The sequence below is a fragment of the Petaurus breviceps genome, unplaced genomic scaffold (assembly GCF_028583685.1).
Source record: "Petaurus breviceps papuanus isolate PSGF00001 unplaced genomic scaffold, PetGlider_PUasm1.0 90683, whole genome shotgun sequence".
Taxonomy (NCBI): Eukaryota; Metazoa; Chordata; class Mammalia; order Diprotodontia; family Petauridae; genus Petaurus; species Petaurus breviceps.
The window spans coordinates 4,407,112-4,424,272 of record NW_027187308.1 but is presented as its reverse complement, the minus strand read 5'-3'; the positions used below and the strand labels follow the sequence as shown (position 1 = coordinate 4,424,272).

At 36.3% G+C, this 17,161-nt stretch overlaps 1 pseudogene; it reads left to right on the top strand.

The window, feature by feature from the left end:
- Positions 1 to 1,337: 1,337 nt before the first annotated feature.
- On the top strand, positions 1,338 to 14,257 carry LOC138144054 (adenylate kinase isoenzyme 6-like; annotated as a pseudogene).
- The last annotated feature ends 2,904 nt before the right edge of the window (positions 14,258 to 17,161 follow it).

The following is a 17,161-nucleotide window of genomic DNA, read 5'->3' as shown; positions in this document are numbered from 1 at the left end:
TTTCCTGGAGTAATAGCTATTAAAATCTTTTCTCTTAAATTATTATGGATTTTTATAAAGAGGAGTTTGCAGGCATCAGTTTTATCTGTGATATTCCTCTAGGTCCAATGCAGCCTATTTGTTGAATTTTCAAGGATATTTGTAATATTGTGATCTATAATTAATAAGTTTCTGAAAGATAGTGAGATGATAATGGTGATGTTTACCATCATTATCATTATTACTAGCACTATTATCATAATCTCATTTAATTTGATTGAGTTCAGTTAGAAATAATTGAAGGGGGCAGAGTCAAGATGGTGGAGTAGAAGCAGGACCTCCCCACTGCTCCAGCTTCCACCTTCCCCATTCCATATGAAAAGGGGACTCTGAACAAACTTTGGACCTGCAGAACCTACAAAATGACACAGAGAAGCTAACCTCCCACTGAGGACAGCCCTGGAGGCCGGCAGGTATCTGGCAGCACAGTGCTGTGGAAGCCCAGCCCAGACCCATGCCAAGGCTTTAGGCCCAGGGAAGGCCTGACCAGCAGCAGGCCAGAGGGAATCCAGAACAGCAGCAGCTGTGGCCATTTCCAAAATTATCAACACATAGATGCAAAGGACAAAGTGAGAGGTCAGTGCAGTCTGGAATTTGGGACCCAGTAAATGGGAGAGTGTCAGGTTTTGCCCCCAGACTGAGAAGCAGGTGAGATGCCAGCACAGCCAGTGTCACATGGCAGCTTCAGCTCCTGGCCTGCAGAATGTAGGAGGACCAAGCACCAATCTAAGGGATAATCACTCTTGCTTTAACCTTATTGGATCTGGACTGCAGTATAGGGTGGAGGTCCTGGGGTATGTGTCCAGCTTGCCAGAGGATGTGGAGACCTCAGAGACGGCACCCAACTAATACCTCCAGCAACTAAGAAAACCCCAGCTTTTGGGATCAAAGCTCCCCTTTCTGGAAGCAAAAGCCCAGGGGTCAAGTGACTGAGGGGCAACATGACCAGGCAAAGGAAACAAAGCAGAGAGAAGATTCCACCATTAGACTCCTATTTTGGGAACAAAACAGAACAAAGCCTGGAACAGGAGGAAGACAGTGAAGTCAGAACTCCTGCTCCAAAATCTTCAAAGGAAAATATGACCTGGTTAAAGGCCATAGACGACCTTAAGAAGCAGATAAGAGTAATGGAGGAAAAATTGGGAAGAGAAATGAGAATGAAGCAAGAAAATTACAAAATGAGAGTCAACAGCCTGACTGAGGAAAATCACACCTTAAAAAATAGACTAACTCAAATGGCAAAAGAGGCTCAAAAAGGAAATGAGGAGAAGAATGCCTTAAAAAGCCAAATTTGCCAGATGGAAAAAGAATTTCAAAATGTCCGTGAAGGTAATCATTGCTTCAGAAATAGATTGGAGCAAATGGAAGCTAATGTCTTCATGAGAAATCAAGATGCTGTTAAACAGATCCAAAGAAACGAAAGAATAGAAGGCAATGTGAAATATCTCATAGGAAAAATCACTGACCTGGAAAATAGATCCAGGAGAGAGAATTTAAAAATTATTGGACTACCTGAAAGCCATGATCAAAGTAAGAACCTACAAATCATCCTCCAGGAAGTTCTCAAAGAAAATTGCCCTGATGTTCTAGAATCAGAGGGCAAAATAGAGGTTGAAAGAATACACCGATCACCTCCTGAAAAAGATCCCAAAAAGAAAACTCCTAGGAATATTATAGACAGGTTCTGGAATTCCCAGATTAAGGAGAGGATATTACAAGCAGCTAGGAAGAAAAAATTTGAATACTGTGGAAACAAAATCAGGATAACCCAGGATCTGGCTTCTTCTACACTGAGGAATCAAAGGGCTTGGAATATGATATTCCGGAGGTCAAAGGAGCTGGGATTAAAACCAAGAATCACCTACCCAACAAAACTGAGTATCATGTTTCAGGGGAAAATATGGTCATTCAGTGGAATAGAGAACTTTCAAACATTCTTCCTGAAAAAAACAGATTTGAATAGAAAATTTGACATTCAGATAAAAGAAGCAAGAGAAGCATGAGAAGGTAAACAAGGAAAATAAATCATAAAGATGTTGAACTATTAACATTCTTACATAGCAAAACAATGATTGTAAATTATGAAACTTTTCTCAGTATGAAAATAGTTGAAGGGAATAGAAATATATATGTGTATATATGAAGGTATATGGACATATGAATACATATGTGCATGTGTGTATATATGTTTAAAAGTATACATAGGTAGAGGGCCCAGGACCAACTTAACAGGAAGGGATGATACTTAAAAGGTGAAATTAAGAGGTGAAAGAGGAATATAATGAGAGGAGATGGGGAGAGACAGAAAGGGGTAAACTATCTCATATTGAAGAGGCAAGGGAATATGGTTACAATAATGGTTACAAAGGCAGGCAAAAGGGAATGTTTCAACCTTATTCCCATCAGATTTGGCTTGAGGAGGGAATGAAATACACATAAATAGCGTATCTCACCCTACAGCAGAGTGGAGTGTAAGGGGATGAGAGGGGGGATGATGGAAGGGAGGGTAGGCTGGGGGGGGGTAGGGAAGTTGGAAGCACCCACTGTTGAAAAGGGGCGGGATCAAACTAGAGAATAGGAGAAATGGGAGGTGGGATAAGAGGAAGGGAAATATAGTCAGCCTTTTACAATATATCTACTATGTTATTATTTTGCATTAGCCTCACATGTACAACCTATACTGAACTGCTTATCTTTCCAGGAAGGGTGGGTGACAAGGGAGGAAGGGAATGAATCTGGAATTCAAAATTTTGAAATAATACTATTATTAATACTATTTTACATGTAATTGGGAAATAAGATATACAGGCACTGGGGTATAGAGATCCACCATGTCCTACTGGAAAAATCGAAAGGGTATAGGAGAAAATATGGGAGAGAGAAGATTGGAAGAGGGGATATCCTGTGAGACTGCTATTTTGGGGCAGTGTGTAGAGGGAAAATGGGGAGAAAATTTAAACTCAAAATCTGGTGGAAATGAATGATATAAATCAGAAGTTAACAAAGCATTTGAAAAATGAAAAAAAAAATATTTTTCCACTTTTTATCCTATTGGCCATTTTGATTAGCATAAGACACATTTTCACATTAAAGTTTACAAATTTCATATTATCATCATATTTCTTTATGAGAGCAGTTTTTGTCAAGGAGTGTTATGTGAAAAGCATATAATATAAGCAATGGGAGAAAAGTTTGCCACTGTGTGGTGGTCAGGTTAGGAATAAAGTGGAGCTGAGGTTAAAAAATAACCAATTAAAATTCCAACCTACTATTTCTTATGCATATAGAGGTTAAGTGACTTCCTTATTTTCACATAGCTAGTAAAAATTCCTAAAAGTCATCACACTATGCAAAATCATGCAATAAAACACATGCTTATGGGGAAAAATAGGTTTAGAACACAACACTCAAAAACTTCAGTGACACATAAAAAAGTTAAAAACACAATAAGATAATAGTACAATTATAGACATGTCAAGTTGATAGGAATTTCATAAATTCCACAATAAATAATGACGCCATCCTTTGGCTATTGCTAGACCTGAGTCCTGGTTCCCATAGCCTTTCTGGTGAAGTCAATGGCTTCATCACTAATATCAAACAGGTCAATTTTAATAGACCACAATTCCTGAAAAAGGAGGCTGAAAAAATATCAAAAACTGGGGAAAAGAGAGTGGCAGTACACGGATGTGCACTAGCCCTCCTCTACCCACAACTCCTACTACACCCACATCTATGATAAGTATGACACTTCTCCTCGACAAAAACCTGAAGTTTGCTTGTGGGAGTGGGCATCAGAAGGGTTATGAATTGTGAATTATTGTGAAATGAGGCAACTGCATTCTGAATGACACTGGAACAAATTCAAATTTTCAAAATGGTTATTATAGAACTGATTACTTTACACAGACAGAATTGGAATCCTACTCTTCCTGACCCCAGCACTCTATTCATTGTTGTAATGTTAAAGGATTTTGAACACATACCTGTCCCTTAATAGGCCCATGTGACCTCTTTTGAGCTCTAGCCCAGCCCACAGCTGACTCATAGGAAGCTCAGTGTGAGAGGCGTTTTACCCAACAGAGCATGAGAAGAGAACAGGGAGGGACTTGGAGCTGAGGCGGGGGGAGTAGAGAGAGGCAAAGCATCTAGAATGGGTGAAAGAGGGGCATTTTTCCTAAGGGAGCTTGTTTGTGGCGAGGTCTGATGAAGGGAAGATTTGGGGATAGTGGTGCTCCCTGAATTAGTAATGTTATATCAGCAATGCAATATTCACAATGCCTATGGCAATTACAGATATGCTGATGTAGTAATCAATCACAAAATATATCAGGCTTTCTATATGGGGGATAAAGAGAGAACATTTATTAAAATACCAAAAGACTGAGTCCCAAAACCAGAAAGTCAAAGCCATCAGAATAGTTATGAAATTGGCATAGGTAGATAAAGTAGAAAGCACCCACGTTCTCAAGCCTTTAAAACAGAACAGGCTACCTCAGGCAAAGGTCCTGCTTTCCCCACTCACAGCAACCACCCAGTGTCCAGAAAGAGTGCTCCCAGCAGCTCTGGCCCCTGGCAGTCCTCAGCAGGAGTCCTTAGCAGAAATTCTGGCTGACTCAAAAAGGGGTGCTTCCACTGCCGTGGCCTCTGCTTCTGCTGCCGCCATTGCCACCACTGCTAGCCACCATAGGAATTCTCGCTTGGCTTCTGCTTCCTCTTGCCCCACCCCTTCCTTCTACATCAGCAAGTCCAATGAGGCATGGAAGATATTTAAATCCCATAACCCTTACATTCGGCCCCAAGATCTTTCATGTCCCTTACTTGGCAAAAATACATTAGCAATAACTGGTGTCAACAGAATTTCACAACAATATAACAAGGAGAGCACACAATAAACACAGATAACCATATTTTAGGGTGGGGCTTAAGCACAAGCTCCCCATCATTCCCCCCACCCTGAACAAATGGGGCCCCAAAATCTTGTGGTAAGGGGTCTCTTCTTCCATGTCTACTTGCTGCTGAAATCGGATGTAGAGCTGCCCCTGTCCCAAGGGGTCCCATTTGAGAGGTCAGTTCTTAATATGCTTGTTGCCAGGTCCAGGGGTGACACATCAGAGTTATAGACAGGGGATGACATCCAGCTTAAGCTATCAGGCATCTACAGGTGGAGGGTACCAAGCCTGTGGAAACAAATCTAGCAAACAAGGTGAACAGACGAAAAGTCAAGAAGAAGCAAAGAGACAATAACCTGACTATTGTATCCTCACTCACGGTAGAATCAATGAGTTAAGGGTACAATTTTGTAATCATCTTCTCCAGAATAAACAATAGTTACAGTGTTATCCCTCCCATGTGCTATAATCTCTGCAGCCTTTGGAACATCATCTGGCTTCTGTTTTACCCATACTTTAGCTCCTGATTTTATTCTATCAGTAGGACCAAATCCTTCAGTTCCTCTGACAGTTATTTTGGAAGGAGCGTCAGTTTTTACAAGTGGTATTGTTTTACAAGGAATGATAATCACTTGAACTATCCTATCATTTTTATGAATCTGTATGGGCCCTTCACCTAAATTATGGAATGTTAACAACAATTTCTCCTTGATAATTAGAATCTACTACTCCAGCTCATACATGTATTCCTATGTGTGCCAACTTGTTTATTATCATGGTAGATTTGACTTTCTGGTATATAAATAAATATCTTGGTTTTGTATTTGAAGAAGAAATTCTTACATCTTGTGATTCAAACTTGTAAATACACCTGCACATAAATAGCAGCCACTATAGGTATCGCCTTGGTGATGTAACTGTGTGTACTGTTTCTAATATGTGTCTATATATATCTTCATATGTTTGTTGGGAGAAGAAACTAGTGCCTAGATATGAAGTTCAGAACTCCAATCAGATTATTACAGCACATATGCATTGCAGACTTTTTTTTTACACTTTATAGACTGACTTCTAAGCAGTCAGTTCAAAGACCAGTGCAGTTCAAAAAATCTCCAGTTTTTGGGAAGTTTTCATTATATTGTGTTGAAACCATCCTCTCTACAGCTTCTAAGAGGACCACAGATCTAGAGAAAGGAGGATCTTTCATCTAATAGTAGAGTCCCTCCTAGTTTTGAACAGTGAACAAATAAAACAGAATGATGCAGGTACTGTAGGACAGAACAATAACAATTACAACCATCTTGATCATGTCAGTTCTTGTTTAGGTTACATATTCAATGTTACTCCAAGAAATCTTCATTTATTATATGTTGTTTTTTAAATTTTAATTTTTTTAAATGTTTTTTAAAATTTTGAGTTCCAAATTTTTCACTTCTTCCCTCCCCACCCACCCTCACCGGGTAGACAAGCAATTCAATACAGGTTTTACATGTGTAGTTACACAAAATGTTTCCATAGTAGATATACTGTGAAAGATAAACTATAGTTCCCTCCATCCTATCCTGCCCCCCACTTATTCTATTTTCTCCTTTGACCCTCTTCCTTTTTAAAATGTGTGCTTCTAACTACCCTCTCCCTTAATCTGCCCACCCTTCTATCATCTCCCCTCTTTTCCCCTTCCCCCCTACTTTCCTGTAGGGTAAGATACCCAGTTGAGTATGTTTGTTATTCCCTCCTTAAGCCAAATTCAATGAGAGTATGGTTGACCAATCCCCTTTCACCTTCCTGTTCTTCCACTCTATTTTAACAGTTTTCTCTTGCCTCTTTTATACGAAATAATTTACCCTATTCTATCTCTCCCTTTCTCCTTCTCTCATTATATTCTTTTCTCACGTCTTAATTTTATTTTTTTTACATATCATCCCTTCCTATTCAACTGATCCTGGGCCCTCTGTCTATGTATACATGTACACATATATACATACACTCCCATGTGTGTTTATACACACATGCCTCCTATATATACATATATGTGTACATATATACACACATATGTACACATATATATTCCCTTCAATTATCCTTGTACTGAGAAAAGTCTCATGAGTTACAATTATTGTTTTTCCATGTAGGAATATAAATAGCTCAACTTTAATAAGTTCCTTATGATTACTTTTTCCTGTTCACCTTCTCATGCTTTGCTTGCTTCTTGTATTTTAAAGTTAAATTTTCTGTTCATCTCTCTTTTTTTTCATCAAGAATTCTTGAAAGTCCTCTATTTCATTGAATGACCATATTTTCCCCTGAAGCATTATACTCACTTTTGCTGGGTATGTGATTCTTGGTTTTAATCCTAGCTCCTTTGACCTCTGGAATATTATATTCCAAGCCCTTTGAGACCTTAATATAGAAGTTGCTAGATCTTGGTTATCCTGATTTTATTTCCACAATACTCACACTGTTTCTTCCTGAGAGCTTATAATATTTACTTCCATTTATTATACTTTGAAACTTCACCATGATCATTATCATCTGGATGTGCTTCATCTCAGCAGTGCCCTTCCTAAAATCTGCTGACTATAAGTGAATACAACCTTTCAGATGTGGTATGACCAAGGCAGACCACAATGTGATATCACAGCTTTTTCCCTAGTCACTATACAACTAATAATACAATAAAAAGAAAAAAAACCTACGACTTAGAATTAGAATTAACCAGAAACTTGGAGATCATAAGCCTCATTGGACAATCCTCTAAAACACTGAATTATTTTTATACTGTTGACTGACCACAACTCTCCTCCTATTTTATAGATTTTTTTAAATAAAAAGATAACAAGATCAATGCTCTCTTAGTGAAATGAGTAGACAGAAAAGTTATCTAAACAATGCTAAGGGCGGAAATAAAAATTCAGACTATTGAGAAGGAAGAATTTTGTTTTTAACATCTATTAAGTTCTACAGTTTGTACATCACTTTCATTTTTTTACTCAATACCTATTTTATTTTCCCTGTTCAGACCTGTCCAAGAAGACAGTGTAATATCCATTCTTCAAGCAGAGGAAACCACACTTGGAATGAATTAGAACCTGAGGAATCAAAGAAAAGAGCATACTAATCTGTACCAGTATATTTCCCCAGTTTGGTTATTATAGCTCTGAAGCAGTCAAACTCTGAAGTGTGTTAATATTACCCATGAGATTAAAAATGGACAATATGATTATGCTTGATATTTTTTCAAAGAGGTTAACAGGGGAATTGTAAGAAGAGACCAGTCCTCTCCTCTTATCACTTTTTAAAAGCTTAATGGAAATTTGTAGCTATGAGGGGAACTTAGAGGTCATCTAGCTCACCCACCTCATTTACAGATGAGTGAACTGATGTTCAGAGGAAGTAATTTTACAAGGTCTTACAGTGATTGAGAAGTAGAGAAGTAACTCTCTAGATTTGACTGAATATATAATAGCTTTTCAGCTCACAGACGGTTATTTTAACCTTAGCACCATGATTTTCAACCATATCATTCCCTTATGTTAGTTAAATTTTGAATTACTCTGCATGGTTTCTCAACTTCTTTCTCAACAGAGCACAGTTTCAGGTGGAAGTCCAAAACCTCTTCAGGTTCAAAGCCCTGACTTTTCAGGACTTCTATTATAAGATTACTAGTTGTACCCCCTTTCCTGCAATCCATCTCTAAAAGGCTGTGGCTCAAACTCCTACTCCTGTGCATATCACTTTTGTCATGAAGGATTAACCACATGGCGCAGAAACAAATACACCTAGGCCCCTTTCTCAGGGGTGCAAGAGAAGGAGAGTTCTTCACCTCTCAGCAGTTCAGTTCATGGCATCTATGTTGGGCACAGCAGAAAAGAGTTGCTGAAAAGGGTAAAGCAGAAAGGGAGTGTTTGAAGAGATTAGATGAAAGGTGGCTGAAAAGGGCATACAGCCCCAAAAAGGTGAATGGCTCAGTCTTGACAGTTTTAAAGACATAGGTAGCCAATCAATGGAATCTATCTCCAGCCACATAGTATGGTGTATGGTAAGCTCTGTGTTAGACAAACTTTGCATATTCAAAAAGGCCCCTTAAGAGTATCTCCATGTTAGAACTGGGCATCCCAAGAGAGGCTTCCCTTGGCCACTAATTGATTTCATTGTCATGGAGACCTCCAGTGAAGAAGTCCCTCTTTAGCAAAACAGCTATTATTTTTTCTGCAACTAGTATTAGAGAGCTGCCTATGGCATTGAAGGGCTAAGTGACTTGCCTCAGGGTCATGCAGCCAGTATGTGACAAAGTTGGATTTGAATCTAGGTCCTCCAATTCTAATTAGAAGTTACTTTCCATTAGAGTTATTAATTCTCAACATTTATTCTAAAGTGATTATCTAAATATAAAATAATTTGACGTATAAAATGATCTAGAAGGAATATTATTTACTTTATATATACTTTACACATATACCTATATGTGTATAGAGATAGATGTATATGTATGCATATATGTGTGTATACATGAATATGTGTTATATGTACATATGTATACATTTTATACACATATTTTACATGTATATGATAAGAACATAAGTCTCTTGAGGAAAAGAGCTATTTTTTAATCTTGGTATTTGTCTCTGTGTTCATAGTATCTAGCAAAATATCAGCTACCATATAAATGATCAATCATTACTTGTTTTATTGATTGATAGAATGTGACACGAAAGAAGTAGTTTAGTGTAGAGGAAAACACACCGAATTAGTAGACAAGGCATCTGATTCTAGCCCATACTGTCTTAGCCTAGTGTGACCATGGGAAAGTCACTTAATGACTCTATACTTCATTTTTTCCTTTAAAATGAGTATAACACTGATTATAACCATGGCCATTTTGTAGGATTATTACATCTGGTGAAATAATGAATATAAGTATTTATAAATTATTAATCACTATTAAAATGGATATTGCTATTTTAGATGACATTCTAGAATTATTTCTATAGGATACTTGATTCACAGCTGTGCACATTTGGCTTTTTCCAATATGGGAAACAATGATAGTAATGGAGAACTGTCCATGGCAGGAACTCATACAGTATATCTATGGAAGAATATTTGTTCCACATGCTAGCACTTTAAAAGATAGAGTGACTGTTTCTGTAGAAAGTCAACTAACTTTGGAACATTTATTTAATATAATTAATTTATTACTTTTGCATTTATATGAATTCAAATATATTTGTATTCCTAGCCCCCTTGGTATTTCACATATGTTTTAGACCATGTTACTTTTGCCAATTTTGCCCTAATTTTTTTTCAAAATATCAACATTACATACTATTTATGATCTTTGGTCACGTCTCCTGCCTTTACTCAGTCTTCTCTATCATTGTAAATGTTTTCTGACAGCTAACTATTTTATAGGTAGCTTTCCATGACAGTCCTTGGCCATACCCCAGGCAGGGCCAAGGCAAACAAAAAAATTTAATAGACAACCAGTCATTTTGATCAAGTCACAGAAACAGGCAATTCATAATAAAATTATTCAAACTGAATGATTGATGATTTGTAGACAAAACTGCTACTTGTTTCACTGAATGTTTAACTTTCCAATCCATTGTTTTTGTTGTTGGACATAGTCTTGACTTCATAGAATATATGTCCTTAATCATTTCTGTAACTCTGATTTTGTCAGTTCATTTCCTCTTCTTAACATTTTTATGCTTCAGGAGATGATTATCTCTGAGAAGAAGAATTTTGACATTATGTCATATGGTATATGTAAAAAGAAAAACAATCACTGTAAATTTCTTGTTCAAGAATATTTTAGATTTGGAGTTATGCAAGATCTGAGCAAATGTATTTTAGAGCTCTTTTAACATCTTAATGCTTCAAAATAACCTTAATGAAAGTAGAATACAAAAAAAAGTTCAATGATATGCTTTATGCAAAGAAAATATATTTTAAAACATAATTTGTGGATTTCATAAAGTAATCAGAATTATTTTGATTTGATACTGCGTCAAGTGTATATCAAGGCTATTTGGCAAGAACTTTAATGATACTAACAATGTCCTATCATGATAGTCACTATTTTCCCCCTGAAATATTCCTGAAACTTGTAGGCCTACTTGGTTTCACATTCATAGAAGTGACTGAAATTTCCAATCTTATTTTTGTCTTTTGGATCCTATGGGCCATGGAGTATGTGACTATTTCTACATGGAATAAGGGTGTCAAGAATCTTGTGATATAATGTCCTGCAGGACTCCTTGAGTTCCCTTGACTTATTTTTCCAATCTACCATCTGTCAGCTACCAGGTATGGTGGTCAACAAGGGAATCATTTAGAGATGCACAGCAGAATGATCCAAACAACAAAGGAGAGATAATGAATAATCTCTTCATATAAAGGGATCAGTATTTTTTTTTTCCTCTGACAAACGATGAATCGATATCCTGAATAGCCATTTCCTTTGCCACCTCATGGGCAAATCTAGTCCAATTTCATTTTCTCTGTACCGGGTTTTCTGTTTAAAAGGACATATAAAACTGTCTTTACTTTTAATGAAATAAGAAGAAGATGATTTTGATAAGTAATTCATCTTTAGATAGTCTTCACTTAATTGAAATTCATTGCATCAGAGTAACCCCAGAGGGAACTGAAAACTCTATTTAGAAATGTTGGCAAATTTTCTAGAGGGGTTGCAACCCACAGCACTGAAGCACTGAAGGGGTCATGAGTGGAAAAAGTTTAATAAGCCCTGGTCTAGAGGTCCAAGTAGAAATAATAAAAAAAAAAGAGTTCCATATCTATGAAACAGCCATTGGTGACAATTAGATATTACCAAGTTGTGACAGTGGCTCTTGTAGGAGTATGAAATATAACCAATTTTTTAAAGGAATACATTTACCTCTACCATTTATTTAGAAATATTGATTAATTTCAGACATTTCTTCCATTTTTACCATTTTATTTTTGTTTTGTTTTTATTTGAGCGTGTGCTGATGAATTCAGTAAAATGAGATGGCATGTTCTACTTCTCTGAGTGATATAGGTCCCTTCAAGAGACTTTGTAACAATCTATATTACAAAATGAAAATATTATGTATTCATTCTTTTTTTTTTCCTTTTTGGAGGGGGGAAGGTTGGGCAATTGGAGTTAAGTGACTTGCCCAAGGTCACATGGCTAGTTTTGTGTGTGTGTGTGTGTGTGTGTGTGTGTGTGTGTGAAGTGCCTGAGGCTGGATTTAGACTCAGGTTCTCCTGACTCTAGCCTAGCCTAGGCACCCCAAGCTGTATTCATTCTTTTAATAAACACAACTTTATTTAGAACAAATTAGCACATAAAGCATACCTTCCCTCCTCCTCCCTTTCTTCTCCCCCCACATCTCTCCTTTTCTCTGACTTTCTATCTCACTCAGGACCCAAGCACAATCTACTACAAACCTGGCCTCACTCTAAACTGGTTCTGCCCCTCCTTAGGCAAGTTTCCCCCCCTCACTAGCTGGGCTTTCAATGTATTAATGCTGAATTTAGTGTAGACACCTGAGAGCACTGGAGCTCAGAATACCTAAGCTCAAGAGATTCACAAGCTTCAGCCCTGAGAAGCAGAGATTCCAGGTGTACATTAATATTTCCCACACCAATAGCTACTTCTGAGCACTAGAAGAGAGAAAGAGATAAATTCGACAATTCCCTGGGTAATTTCATTCTACAATTTACTGAGGAAAACAGACTTTTCTGTCTATATTCTTCTAAACTGAATACCTACTTTAGGTAAATTCATTAGGTAATTGTTAATCACTCCTCTTGACTTAAGATAGACTTGACCTGTGTCTCAAGGTCATAGTTAATACTGCCCCATTTCCTGGACCAAACATTAACTTAAGTATTTTTAATGTCTCTGTGCAATATGATCCAACTGAATTGGGATATGAAAAGCATATTGTATTTAAACCACCCAATTGTCTAAAAATAGGCCTCTTCATCTTCAAGTTCAGACATTAATGAGTTGTCTACATTCCTGTGGCAAACCTTTCCACTAGTGAGAGCAAAACCTTCTCATTAAAGCAAGATCAATAGCTATACACATTTTCCTTTCATGCAGTCCAGTTTACAACTCACTTTTAATATCATTTAAAAGCACATAAGCAAATCCTACATGACATTTTTATTACCTTTGTAATATCTCAAGTTTAATTTTTGGCAATAAATATAATAGCAAATCTACAAAATGAGAAGCTAAAAATCAACTCAAAATTTCCAGTATTTTTTGCTGTATCTTAAAGTTTGAATTCTCAGGGTGAATGCTATCTTTGAAATGAACACCTATACCTGTAATAATTCAAGGGCAGACTGACTTCTGAAAAACCTCTAGATGTTCTTCCTCCCTAGACCCTAGAAAATAGATAGCAAGTTTATAAAGTCTTTTAGAAAATCTCCTGCAGGTTGAAATTTTATCTTTAAAAAATTTGGAGTTATTATTGATATTTAAAATTAACATCTCACAATAGTTTGTAATTGACCTAGCCCAGAAATGTACATTTTAGTGAAGGCCACATAATCTAGAGGCCAAAAAGCCAAAGTTACCCCTCTTTGCCTTTCATAACTGGAAGGTTGTTTGATTTCTATGATAGAAGATTACTGCCTGCTGATAAAAATATGGAGGTGGTCGATGGGGGAGTACAACTTTTCCCAACAATGTTTTTGAATGTTATTTTGAAAGAATTCTTTGTATCAGAAGACTTAGCTTTTAATTTAGAAACATGTAGCCTGAACCCCTGATGGGGGAGGGGAGCGATGCCACCATGACCATGAGGCTGCCAACATCCTGCTCATAGGTACACTAGGAGTTGGAAAGACCACACTAGGTAAAGAACTTGCATCAAGAACAGGACTGAAATATGTTAATGTGGGCGATTTAGCACAAGAAGGAAAGTTATATGATGGCTTTGATGAAGAATATGAATGTCCATTTTGGATGAAGATAGAGTAGTTGATGAGTTAGAAAATTAAATGAAAGAAGTTGGAGTTATTGTTGATTGCCATGGCTGTGACTTCTTCCCTGAATGATGGTTTCATATCGTTTTTGTACTTCAAACAGATAATTCAGTATTATATACAAGACTTGAAAGGAGGGGATACAGTGTAAAGAAATTACAGGACAATATTCAGTGTGAAATTTTCCAAATTCTTTATGAAGAAGCCATGGCTTCCTACAACCATGAAATAGTACACCGGCTGCTCAGCAATGTACCAGAAGAACTAGAGAATAATTTAGATCAAATAATGAAATGCACTGAGCACTGGATAAAAGATAATAATTGAACTTTGAGGGCAAAGCATGGACTTTCAACGTTTTCCACATGATGGTTAAAGATTTTATTGATGGTTTCTCCTTTCCCATGCAGTAGAAAGTAAGACAACATGAACAAAATTTTATTATCCAGGATTGTGTTGTAGAAGTAGCAGGTGGAAAATATATAAAGTTGAGATATGACTAAATTATTTTTTTTCTCCATGAGAAAACTGAAAACTCCCAAATACAATGAACAAGATATTAAGCACCTTTAAAGTTTAGGAATATTCAGCATTCTCATTTATTTTGGTTAACTGCTAAAGAAGAAGCAAATTTGAGAAAAGATGTGGAAGTCTTTAATACTTGATATAAAAAAGAAAATGAAGACTAGAAAGATCTGCTGACATAAATAAAAGTCTAAGGATAAAGCTATAAGCATTAAAAAAAGAAACATATAGCCTGAGATTAACAACTTTTTTAAAAATGAGGTATCAAGTTGCTGAACCCCTTTCTTTAGGCATGTGGAAGGTGGAACATAATAGAAATTGGATACCAAAGGAAATAAAGGTTTTATATCTGGATATGGAAGAGAGGGGGCAAATTTTGAGCATGGTTTTTGGCAGGGTAAATGACTAGTGATCGTGTAGAGAGGTTACAAAAGATAGTGGAAGAGTAATACAGGGAGGGGGGGATAATAATAATAGCTAGAACTTTGATGGTCCTTTACATTCTTTCAAGGCACTATGTAACTATTGGTATAGATGTGGAATATCATTTCATCCTCAAAACAATCTTAAAATATAGGTGTTGCTATATCCATCATTTTGCATATGAGGAAACTGAGACTAAGATGGGTTAAGTCATTTACCCAGGGTCCCCCAGCTAATAAGTGTTTGAAACAAGATTCAAACTCAGGAATTCCTGATTCCAAGCTCAATATTTTATCTATGAGTTACTGGATACTTTCAGGTATTCAAATGTCTCAGATTTAACAAATATCTGTTCAGTGTTTCCTAACCCAAAATGTGCTAAAAAGAAGAAAAATATCTCAGTTCTCTTCCAAAGACCCATATTAGCAGTCTATACACTGTGTATATCAGACCTGGTAAACAGGAAAGAGAGAGAAGGAAAGAGGTACAAGCAGGAGGAGCAGGAGGTGGCAAGAATGTGGAGGAAATGGAGTAAGGAGGAAAAGAAAAAATACACAGGTTTTTAAGAGTTTAAAAACTTTTTGTAATAAATGGTTTTAGGACAGTTAAAATTTGTTATTGACCAATAATTGAGGAGAAATACATAAGAAGACTATTGATAGTTATTTTTACTCTCTTGTTAGCAAGATTCTCTATAGCTTTCTGATACATATCTAACATATGTAGATAAAACCATATGGCTTCAAATAATATTACTTTTGATTGGTCCATCGTATGTATATGAGAAGCAAAATGACTTAGTAGACAGACAGACATGGAGTCAGACATGGGTAAAAATCTTCCCTCAGATAAATACTTGTCATGTGACTTTGGGCCAATTGTTTAACCTCTCCACCCCTGTAGACAACTTTGTACTACCATAAATAATCAAGAAAACATCTATGAATCTGAATATGTATAAGACTTTTCCTCAAACAAACAGAATGAAATCATAAGTCCAACCCCTCAGTGTTCCTCAACAAAAAGGAAATATGAAATTATATCTGAAAATAATTGATATCAGCACTAACAAAGTATATTACACTCTATATTTGTATCTCCACATCAGAATGGAAATTGAACTGAACAACTTCCATAGAATCTTCTAACTCCAAAGTTCTATTATTTGAAGATTCTGTGACTAACACATTTTTATGCAGGAAAGACAATCTTGTTTGAGTGTCTTGTTACCATTAACAAATACAAAGATGCTACTGAATTTCAACCTTCATTCTCATATATATGATTTGGCTAATATGAACTATGTAGTGCAGTCCAAATTTCATTTAGTCACTTTGCTAATGAAAGGAATGACTTTTAAAATATTTTATCATTTAAAATGAAACTGCCAAGTAGAGATGTTTAATATTAGTTATTATATAGTAAATAAGGACTCTTTTTAAAAATGTTGCTACCTGCAAACTATTCCCATTTTTCTTTCTTTCTCTCTATAGGCAATTCATCCCCATATAGGACTGCTTTTCCTTCAAGAAGAAATAGCGATTTATACACTGTGCCAAAGTTAGAGGAAAAGATGAGATTCTGAAAGCTTTATGGTAGAACAAGAATGTTATGAGAAAAATTATTTGTAAACTGGAAATTGCTATGTATATGTAAGCTATTATTGTGTTGCTATCTTTAGAGATAGCCTGGTATGAAAAATAGAGAGCTGACTTCAGTATCAGGAAGACCTAGGTTAAAACCATGTTACTTATCTATGTTGGCAGTGTGACTCTGGGCAAGTAACTGAACAGCTCAGAGCCCCAGGCATCTCTCTAAACTCACAAATGGCAGAATAAGTATTACTCTGTTATTTATGTACTCTATATTATAATGGGGATTAATTAATGAACATTACATCTACAATACACATACAACATAATGAAATTAATGTAATTTACATTAGTAGAAGGTCTTTCCTTTCTAGGATACCCCAAAACTAATGAAAGCACAAATCATATCTAAAAAGACAAAAAGAATATCCCACACAAAAAATACAAAAAAAAGAAACTTATAGCCATTCTAGTGTAGATCACATAAACTCTGAAAATCCTCCAAATTCTCAGTCACACTAAGAAGGGTTCCTGTGCAGGGTGTCATACTTGCTTCAGGATCCTGAAATGGCCCTCAACAATCAAGGTGTGTCTTTTTCTAATGTTATCAGATGAAGTCCTCATTTTATTTAGTGTGTTCTCTCCATGATCAATCACCAATGATCAGTGCCCAACATTATTTATTTAATTAACATTAAC